This window comes from Myotis davidii, unplaced genomic scaffold, assembly GCF_000327345.1.
Source record: "Myotis davidii unplaced genomic scaffold, ASM32734v1 scaffold209, whole genome shotgun sequence".
NCBI classification, from domain to species: Eukaryota; Metazoa; Chordata; class Mammalia; order Chiroptera; family Vespertilionidae; genus Myotis; species Myotis davidii.
In genome coordinates, this window is record NW_006300047.1 from 1352377 (window position 1) to 1362711 (window position 10335).

At 42.8% G+C, this 10335-nt stretch overlaps 1 long non-coding RNA gene across 1 annotated transcript in view; it reads left to right on the top strand.

Annotated features, from left to right (window-relative positions):
* The window catches only part of LOC102764321, a 19893-nt gene extending 12722 nt beyond the window's left edge, over positions 1-7171 (top strand). The window contains exons 2-3 of the long non-coding RNA XR_436311.2: positions 5994-6077; positions 7144-7171. This is a non-coding gene — a long non-coding RNA (uncharacterized LOC102764321). The remainder of the gene's footprint in view (positions 1-5993; positions 6078-7143) is intronic.
* Positions 7172-10335: the final 3164 nt, after the last annotated feature.

The following is a 10335-nucleotide window of genomic DNA, read 5'->3' on the forward strand; positions in this document are numbered from 1 at the left end:
GTGGTATTTTCTTAAATGTTTTTTTATTAAAATAGTTTTTTTAAAAAAAAATAAATTCATAGTTATAAAAATCTTTATTGATTTTGGAGACAGAGGAAGGTATCCTTGTGTAGAGAACACTTCAGAAGATTTTACTTTCTCACAAACTAAAACAGTGGAGAGAGTTCCCTCTCCTCCGGGACATGGCCAGGTCATTATTTGATTCTCATGGTTTGGAACGTTCCCCAGATTAGTAACATCTTCCCAGAGTCTTCCTGTCAAACAGCCTTTGCCTCCCATGAGTGACTCTAAGATCCGAAGGACCTATAACTACTGCTGGTTTGTGTCCAGAAATAGATACATCACAGACAGAGTGAATGTGGTATTTTCTTAAATGATTTTTATTAAATTAGTTTTTTTTAAAAAATAAATAAATAAATTCATAGTTATAAAAATGTTTATTGATTTTGTAGACAAAGGAAGGTATCCTTGTGTAGAGAACACTTCAGAAGATTTTACTTTCTCACAAACTAAAACAGTGGAGAGAGTTCCCTCTCCTCCGGGACATGGCCAGGTCATTATTTGATTCTCATGGTTTGGAACGTTCCCCAGATTAGTAACATCTTCCCAGAGTCTTCCTGTCAAACAGCCTTTGCCTCCCATGAGTGACTCTAAGATCCGAAGGACCTATAACTACTGCTGGTTTGTGTCCAGAAATAGATACATCACAGACAGAGTGTGCTGCGTGGGGAGGTAGCTGCCTGATTCATCAATTTTATCCTAAAGCAGCTAATGAATATTCCCTTTGCCCTGCTCTTAATTCCCCAAATCTTATGTGCTACAATAAAATTATGAACATATGAATAATTTGCACATGTTCAATTTTGGAATTGTTCCCTGACCAGTGTGGCTCAGATAGTTGGAACATCATTCCATGCACCAAAGGGTCGTAGGTTCAATTCCAAGTAAGGGCACATTCCTAGGTTTCAGATTTGACCCTGATTGGCATGCATGTGGGAGGCAACCAGTCAATATTTCTCTCTCCCTCTCTCTAGAGAATCAATGAAAAACATATACTTGGATGAGGATTTTTTAAAATTTTTGGAATTATTCTGAAATGTATTACCATGAATTTTAAACATGTTTGTGTTTTGTTTGTTATTTTGAAATTTCCTGAGTAAGAGGTTTTCAGAAAAGGAGAGCATCAATTCTGAGTCATTATTAAAATGAATTCCAAAAAAAAAATGAATTCCTTTATTTCTATATTTAAGATTATTCCTATGGTACAAATTATATGATTTTTTAAGAAATATAAAACGCTTCATGAATTTGCACATCATTCTTGCACAGGGGCCATGCTCACCTTCTCTGCATCATCCCAATTTTAGTATATGTGCTCCAAAGAGAACACCAAATGATACAATTTTAATATAAGTGTGAGTATACATGACGTTTTTCGCTTAATGTATTTTCCTTGTGTGCATAATGATATGCAAAACTCATGCTTTCAAGAATTGTATTTTGCCCTGGCTGGGATGGCTCAGTTGGTTGAGCTTTGTCCTGTGCCCCCAAAGGTTGCCAGTTTGATTCCTGGTCAGGGCATATGCCCAGGTTGCAGGCCCAATCCCTGGTCATGGTGCATGTCAGGAGAGAGCTGATTGATGTTTCTCTCTCACATCGATGTTTCTCTCTTTCCCCCACTTTCCCTTCCTTTCTCTCTAAAAGTCAATCAATAAAAACATATATATTTTTTTACAAGCCCAGCTGGCGTAGTTCAGTGGTTGAGAATCAATTTATAAGCCAGAAGGTCATGGTTCGATTCCCAGTCAGGACACATGCCCAGATTGAGGGCTCGGTCTCCTAGGTAACAAATGTCCACACCTTGGTGCCTTAAACCAACAGACATTTATTTTCTCACACAGTTCTGGAAGCCAGAAGTCTGAAGTCAAAGTGTTATTGGGGTTGGTTCCATCTGGAGACTCAAGAGGAAAATCCTTCCTGGTGTCTCCGAACTTCTGGGGGCTTCCTTGACCATCTTTGGCTTATCTCACACCAATCTCTGCCTCCTCTTCACATGGCATTCTCTCTGTGTCTGTGTTTCTGCAAATTTCCCTCTTCTCATAAGTACATTAGCCAATGGATTAGTGCCAACCCTAATACAGTATAGGGGTTCAGAACAAGTCATCCCAAGAAGTGCCTCTGTGGTACACAGAGTATGGGCTCGAGAGAAACTTCTGTTCCCCTCTCCTTTAACTACCTAAATTTGAATTAGGCAGAGGAAGCTACAAGTGCAAATGTCCTGGGGCTGCATAGAGTTTGCAAAGAAAGCTAGTGTGCCTGCAACAAAGGCCAGCCAAGAGAGGTGGACAGGAATGGGCCAGTTCACAGGAATGTTGGAGGCTTGGGGAAGGAATTTGAATTTTTCATTCATGCAATGGGAAGACAGCCACTGAAAGATTTTAAGCAGAATAATTACAAGATCTGATTGGTATTTGTGTTTATGAAAGCTCGTTCCCCCTGTGTTGTGAGAATATAATACAGGGGGAAAGAAGGGAGGTTGCAGACAGCTAAGAGGGAACTGCTGACACCCTGAAAGGGGCAGAAATAGAATATTGGGGAACCAGCTAGTACAGCCGTGGGAAAACTACGGCCCGCGGGCCGGATCCGGCCCGTTTGAAATGAATAAAACTAAAAAAAAAAAAAAAATAGACTGTACCCTTTTATGTAATGATGTTTACTTTGAATTTATATTAGTTCACACAAACACTCCATCCATGCTTTTGTTCTGGCCCTCCGGTCCAGTTTAAGAACCGATTGTGGCCCTCGAGTCAAAAAGTTTGCCCATCTCTGATATCATAAGAAATATTCATCACGCTCTGTTAACCATGATTGTTTTATTATGATTAAAGAGGGCACATTCTATCCTGGCTGGAGCTGACCTGGAGATGCAGCCCTTCCTCCCCATTTGAAGCTGCCTATTATCATGAAAAGATTAACAAAGGTCCTGCAGAAACCAGAATACCAGCCCTTTGAGGATCCCCAGCCCTTTTTGCATACCTGCAGGCCTTTGCAAACCTCCAGCCTGCTTACCTATTAATTGCCCATCTGGCACTCCCTTTGGCCATTTGCCCATGTAACCCCAGCCCTTGCATATCACTAAGCCCTTTGAAGACCCCTAGTCCTTTTGCATATGTGTAAACTTCCCTTTTGCTATATAAGCAATTGGCTTATGGTGGGCTGCAGAGCAGATTTTTGTGGCTAACCTGCTGCTCTCCCATACTGCCAGCAATGCTATATAATAAAAGCCTAATATGCAAATTGTCCCCTCGGGTGGTCTTTCAACTGACAGGGAGTTCGACCACTCACTATGATGTGTGCTGATCACCAGGGGGCAGTGCAGAACATGGCAGGCGTCGGCTACACGGCACTGGCAGCAGGTGGCATTGGAGGCATTGCCAGCCCCAGTGGGCCCCAACGAGAGCAGGACTGCGGCGGGATGGGGGGCCGGGGCCGATTGACGGGTTGGTGGGGGAGGAGCAGCTCTGTGCAAAATGATGACAGAGCATGGACACGTGTCAAGGCTTGCATTTGGAAATCTCCCCACCATGCACCTTTACTTAATGGAGATAAATGTTGTAGGAGAGGGAAAAAGTTTTTCTAGGTTCTTGGCTGAGATACCCGTGTAATAAAATACAGATTAACAGGAGAAATACAAATTTAATTATGTACGTATGTATGGGAGCCCCACAAAGTTATGTGACTGCAAGATGTGACCAGAGCAGGAACTTTTTGTACCTTTTAGACAAAGAAACAATCAATTTGTGAAGAGTTGATAAAGCAGGAGGATCTGGGCTGGGGATAGTAAACAGTGAAGAATTTACAAGGTGTGTTTATATAGCCTTCTGGGCCCTAAATTCTCTATCTCTGGGGATAAGAATGCCTTCTACCCTCTAGGTATAGTGAGGGCACTTTTCACCTGAGGGTCAGAGTGTTCTTGCACCAGCTGTGGAAATAATGAAATCCTTTCTCTTGTTATCAAGCACGACCCTTCAAAGGACAAATTCTTTTCTACCATGTTAGCATTCTATAGCTCCCTGGTGGTTGAGTCTGATGGTGTAGACAGAGTAGACCCCAGCCCCAGCATCTCTGCTTGGACAAAGACCTTGACTTGGCATAAATGCATATATGTGATATGAGAACATCCCAAAGGCCCCAAGGCTCCCCATCACTAAGCTAGAAAGTCTCCTTATTGCCGCTCACAGACCTTTCTATTGGAAGGTTCCATCACCTGGACCTATACCTGGAAAAGTGTCCTTGGCCAATATTCATGTCACCTCCTACCTGATCTTACTTATCTTGGATTCCTCAGGTTGTGCCTCAGAGGTAGGTTTCATTAGGCGGCCTCTCTGTCTGATTTACTGGATCTTAAAAAAACACACACAGCCCTAGCTGGTTTGGCTCAGTGGATAGAACGTCGGCCTGCATACTGAAGGGTCCCAGGTTCTATTCCAGCCAAGGGCACAGGCCTGGGTTGTGGGCTCGATCCCCAGTAGGGGGCGTGCAGGAGGCAGGTCATCAATGATTCTCTTTCATCTTTGATGTTTCTATCTCTCTCTTCCTCTCCCTTCCTCTGTGAAATCAATAAAAATATATTTTTTAAACACACACACACACAAACACACACACACACACACACACAGCACATCAAAACATCAGAATGAAGGCCTTAGGGTCAAAATTCCAGCTTGAAGATCTGGATTCAAAAGCATGGGTTTCTTGACCTGCTCATTGTATACGTTTCAGTGAGTTCCTTAATCTCTCTGAGAGCCTCCTATTCTTCTTGGGTAAAATAGGAATGACAACATGCCCATCTATAGCATTTTTAGAGAGAAAGGAAGGGAGAGAGAGAGAAACATCGATGTTATAGAGAAACATCGATGTAAGAGGGAAACATTTATTGGTTGCCTCCCATACGCACTCCAACCGGGGATCAAACCCACAACCTAGGTATGTGCTCTTACTGGGAATCGAGCCTGCCACCTTCTGGTATATGGGATGATGCTTCAACTAATTGAGCCACAGAAGTCAATTTTATGTTCTAGCTTGGAAAATGGCCATAATACACTATTAGGTGGGGGGGCGGGGGGAATGTCACAGAATAGTATTAAGGGGTAATTTTATTTCCATCTAAAATTTAAATATCATATACATATGTTAATATATACATTTTTTAAAAACTTGGAAAGAAGAGAATAGAATGCGCCATTAAAGCAGTTATTAAATGCCTACTATGTGCTAGGTGTTGAGAACATACAGATAAATAAGAAATTAGAATGTCACTTCCATGAAGGAAGAGAAGTTTGCTGTTTTGTTCTCTGTTATTGCCCCAGTGTCTGGCATATAATACATACTCAATAAATATATATGTAACAGAAGGAAGTGAGGGAGGGAAGGAGGGAGGGAGTCCCTGTTCCCAAGTGGCTCATAGCCGAGTGTTGACACAGATGTGTGAACAGATGACTTTTCTGAAAAGGACACTGCAGAGAACTCTGGGAGAAAAAGGCTCCTAGTTGGTAGGGGTTTGGCATAAACCATCTCTCATCCTTATGGCATCACCCCCCTTTCACAGAAGTTGGTTGCAAAGTCATGGCCATGCAGCCCTTTTCAAACTCCAAGCTTATCTGGCTACAGGAGCCCTCCTCTTTCAGGACAGCGCTTGGCCCTATAAAGGAGAACCAGATTATCCAGGCTGAGCTGGGGGCAGAAGTGCTGGTAATGAACATCTCCAAACTGGGTCTTAGCGAGCCAGAAACTCGGAAAACAACGCCTTTTGTCAGTATCTGGGGGAAATTGTCTTCAGACAACTCAAAGGTGACACCCAATGTCACTATGGGGAACTACACAGAAACCCTACAGTGGTTCTGGAAGAGGGAGGATGGGAGACCCTTGCTGTTAACGATTTTATTTCTGGGTTCTTCTCTGATTCTTTTCTGATAGCTTTAGCTTAATTACAGTTGCATGGGAATAGCAGAAGCCTCAAGTGGAAACACAGATTCGGGCTAACACCTTTCCAGGGACTAACTAGTCATCCAGATCTGGTAAGAACCTCTGTTCTCCCTCTTACCTACTATGTAGCCTTGGACACTTTCCTTCATCTCCGTGAGCTTCAGTTTTCTCACTTGTGTAATGGAGATAATGATACCTATTTTGCAAGGCTGCCAAGTATAGTAAATGAGATCAACTATGTGCACATTATAAAACAGAAAATGTTAGCAAGTGATGCCATTACTGAGGCCTTATTGAGCCTTACTAAGTAAGCATTTGACATACACTGTCTTTTTTTAAATCCTCACAACAACCCTACTATTTCTTTTTTAAAATATATTTTATTGATTTTTTACAGAGAGGAAGGGAGAGGGATAGAGAGTTAGAAACATCAATGAGAGAGGAACATCGATTCTGCTGCCTTCTTCACATTCCCTACTGGGGATGTGCCCGCAACCAAGGTACATGCCCTAGACCGGAATCGAACCTGACGCTCTATCCACTGAGCCAAACCGGTTAGAGCCAACCCTACTATTTCTATCTCCACTGTGTAGGTGGGAAAAACTGAGGTCCAGAGAGAATGGCCAAGGTCATTGTTAATAAGTGGCCAAGCTGTGATTCAAATCCACGCCATGGACTTCATGAAGAGCATCCACTGTGAATCAGGAACCTACAGTGGTTTGAGTGTATAACTGTTAAGAAAACTAGATTAAATGTATCCAATTATAAAATGGTCAATGGAGCTGTGGCTGGTGTGGCTCAGTTGGTTGGGTGTCATTCTGTGCACCGAAAGGTTGTAGGTTCAATCTCCAGTCTGGGCTCATATGAGAGGCAACAGATTGATATTTGTCTCTCTCTCCCCCTTCCTCTCTCTCTAGAATCCATGAAAAACTTATCCTCAGGTGAAGATTTAAAACTAAATAAATCTTCCTCACTCTCCCTGCAAAAACACTACTGTTTTCTGGGTTTCAGGCTATTCCTATCTACTGCAGACACCTAGGTTCAAATCCCAGCTCTGATAGTTACTAATTATGTGACCTCCAGCAAGTTACTGAACCTTTTTCAAAGCTTTGGTTTATCTGTATACATAAAAGCCTAATATGCAAATTGTCCCCACAGGAGTTCAACTGGGAGACTGATTGCTCACTATGACATGTGCTGACCACCAGGGGCAGCATGGAATGAAGGCCCTGACCAGCAGCTGGCAGCCAGAGAAGGGAGGCTGTGGCCGGCAGCTGGAAGGCCCCAATTGAGCCTGATGGCTGGCCAGGCCTAGGGAACCTTACCCATGCATGAATTTTGTGCACCAGGCCTCTAGTTAATCTATAAAACAGAATCAGAATGCTTCCACCTAAGATGGTGGCATAGGTAAATGCAGTACTCGCATCTTCCCACAATCATATCAAAATTACAACTAAACTACAGAACAACCATCATTCATAACTGCCTGAAATCTAGCTGAACAGAAGTCCTATAACTAAAGATAGAAAGAAGAAGCTACATTGAGACTGGTAGGAGTGGCTGAGACTCAGAGCAGGCTGGTCCCACACCCAGGTGTAGTGTTTAAATGTTGGGAAGAATATCTCGCTCTGGAGAGCTACCCTAAGGAGCAGAGGTCCCAAACCTACACCAGGCCCCACAGCCCAGGGTTCTAGTGTCAGGAAGAGAACCATAACTTCTGGCTGTGAAAACCACGGGATTGTGGCTGAGTGAGACAGAGGGTTCCTGGAGTCCCAGCCATTCCTCTTAAAGGACCCATGCACAGATTTACTCAGATTCACTTGCTCTGAGCTCCAGTGCTAGGGCAGCAGCTTCACAGGCACCAGGGACACACGGAGGAACTGAATCTTCTGGCTTTGGGGTGAGAGTTGAAGAGCCAGTTCTCTCCCAGACGGAAGTGCTGGCAGAGGTCACTGTTCTTTGCTGAGCTCTCCCCTCCACCTCAGAGCTGACACGTGAATACCATATCTGAGTTTCCATCAACACTGTTTACCCTGCCCTGGTGATTCCCTGTAATTGCCACCCTACCCAACTTGGGGGCCCACCCAAACTGCTTCCAGTGGTGTTTCCATCCAAACAACCTGTCTTGGTTCATGCTGCAAACTTTCCTAAAATTTCTCAGAGGTTCACAAACCCCGAACAAGCCACATCTGGCCTCAGCGTGGCCCATACCTCTTGCTAAGTGGCTGTCCAGACCCCTTGGTTTGCAGCCTGGCCTCTCCTGGGCACCTCCAAGCCCAGCACAAGTAGCAGCCATCTGCAGATTGCTTTGTAGCTCATGCTCAGATAGCCCCGGGCAGAACACAGGTGATGTTCAATCTTGCCCTGCACCTCCCGGGAGGCCCCAGAGCCAGCACACCTCATGGGCAGTTTCAACTATGCTGAAGCACCACTCAACCACCTTCATGAGCAACATGCTCAAGGGGCAGACTCAGCAGAGCCCCACTAAAGAGAGTCCTGCTCTGTGGGGTCAGCCCCTCCACAGAAGCTCCACTGTAGTTGCTGTAGTATCAGCCAGTCCTCATTGCCCATCAGCCAAGGGTAAATCCCTCCCATTGACATGCCAACAGTGATCAAGGTTCAAATACAACGGGAGGGTCACACAGCCCACACTGGGGCATGGCACACTTGGAGCAGCCAGCTCAGGTGACTGGGGAAGCTGTGCCACTGGGCCCTAGTTCAAAAGGTCACTCTACCAAGACTGGAGATAAAGCAGCTCTACCTAATAGAAACAATTACAGGGAGGCAGCCAAAATGAGGAGACAAAGAAACAGGTTCCAAATGAAAGAACAGAGCAAACTCCAGAAAAAAAAGAAAAAGAAAACTAAATAAAATGGAGACAAGCAATCTACCAAATGCAGAGGTCAAAACACTAATTATAAGGATACTTAATGAACTTAGCAGAAGATAGATGAACTTAGTGAGAATTTCAACAAAGAGATGGGAAACATAAAAATGGCATAGAAAATGCTTTTTAAAAGTCAGAAATGAAGAACACATTATAGGGAATCAACAGCAGAGTAAATAAAGCAGAGGATCAAATCAGATATTTGGATGATAAGGAAGCAGAAAACACCCAATCGTTATATGTGTAATCTAAAAAATCAAAATAATCCCTGGCCGGTTTGGTTCAGTGGTTAAGGCATCGGCCCACAGATCAAAGGGTCTGGGGTTCCATTCCTGATTAAGGGAATGTACTTCAGTTGCAGGTTCATTCCAGACCCTGGTCAGGGCATGTGCAGGAGGCAACCAATCAATGTGTCTCTCTCACATTAATGTTCCTCTCTTTCTTCTCTCCTCTCCTCTCCTCTCCTCGTTCCCTTTCACTTTCAGTAAAAATCAATGGAAAAAATATCCTCGGGTGAAGATTTTAAAAAATAATAAATACATAAACAAATAAATAAATAAATGAACAAGTAGACCAGAAACAAACTCATAGATACAGAGAGACAACCAAGATGACTCTACCTAGAAAAGGTATCATTTAGAATTGAAGGACATATAAGGAGCTTCCCAGGTAAGAAAGAGCTCATCACCATCAAACCAGTATTATATGAAATGTTTAAGGATCTTCTTTAAGGGAAAAAAGAAAAAATATATGAATAATAAAATGGAAAATATACATATCTATCAATAATTACTTTAAATGCAAAGGTCTGGGGGGATAGGTGAAAAAGGAAGGGATTAAGAAGTACAAATAGGCAGTTACAGAATAGTCATAAAGATATAAAGTAGAGCATAGGGCCCTAGCTGGTTTGGCTCAGTGGACAGAGCGTCAGCCTGCGGACTGAAGGGTCCCGGGTTCGATTCCAGTCAAGGGCACATGAGTGTGGCTAAATGGATAAGAAAACAAGACCCTTACATATGTTGCCTATAAGAGACTCACTTCAGATCGCAAGACACAAACGTATTAAAAGTAAAGGGATATTTATTGGAAATAACCAGTAAATATTAAATGGAAATGAAAAAAAAAAATAAAGCTGAGGAAGCAATACTTATACCACACAAGATAGACTTCATATTAAAAGTAAAGGGATATTTACTGGAAATATCCAGTAAATATTAAATTGAAATGAAAAAAACAAACAAACTGGGAAGCAATACTTATACCACACAAGATAGACTTAATAAATAAATTAAGTACAGCATAGGGGATATAGTCAATAACCTTGTAATAACTATGCATGGTATCAGATCAGTTCATAAGTTACATAAATGTCCAACCCCTGAACCTGAAACTAATATAATATTGTACATCAACTGCTCTAAATTGAAAAGACATATATAGATATATATAAAAGCCTAAGTGAC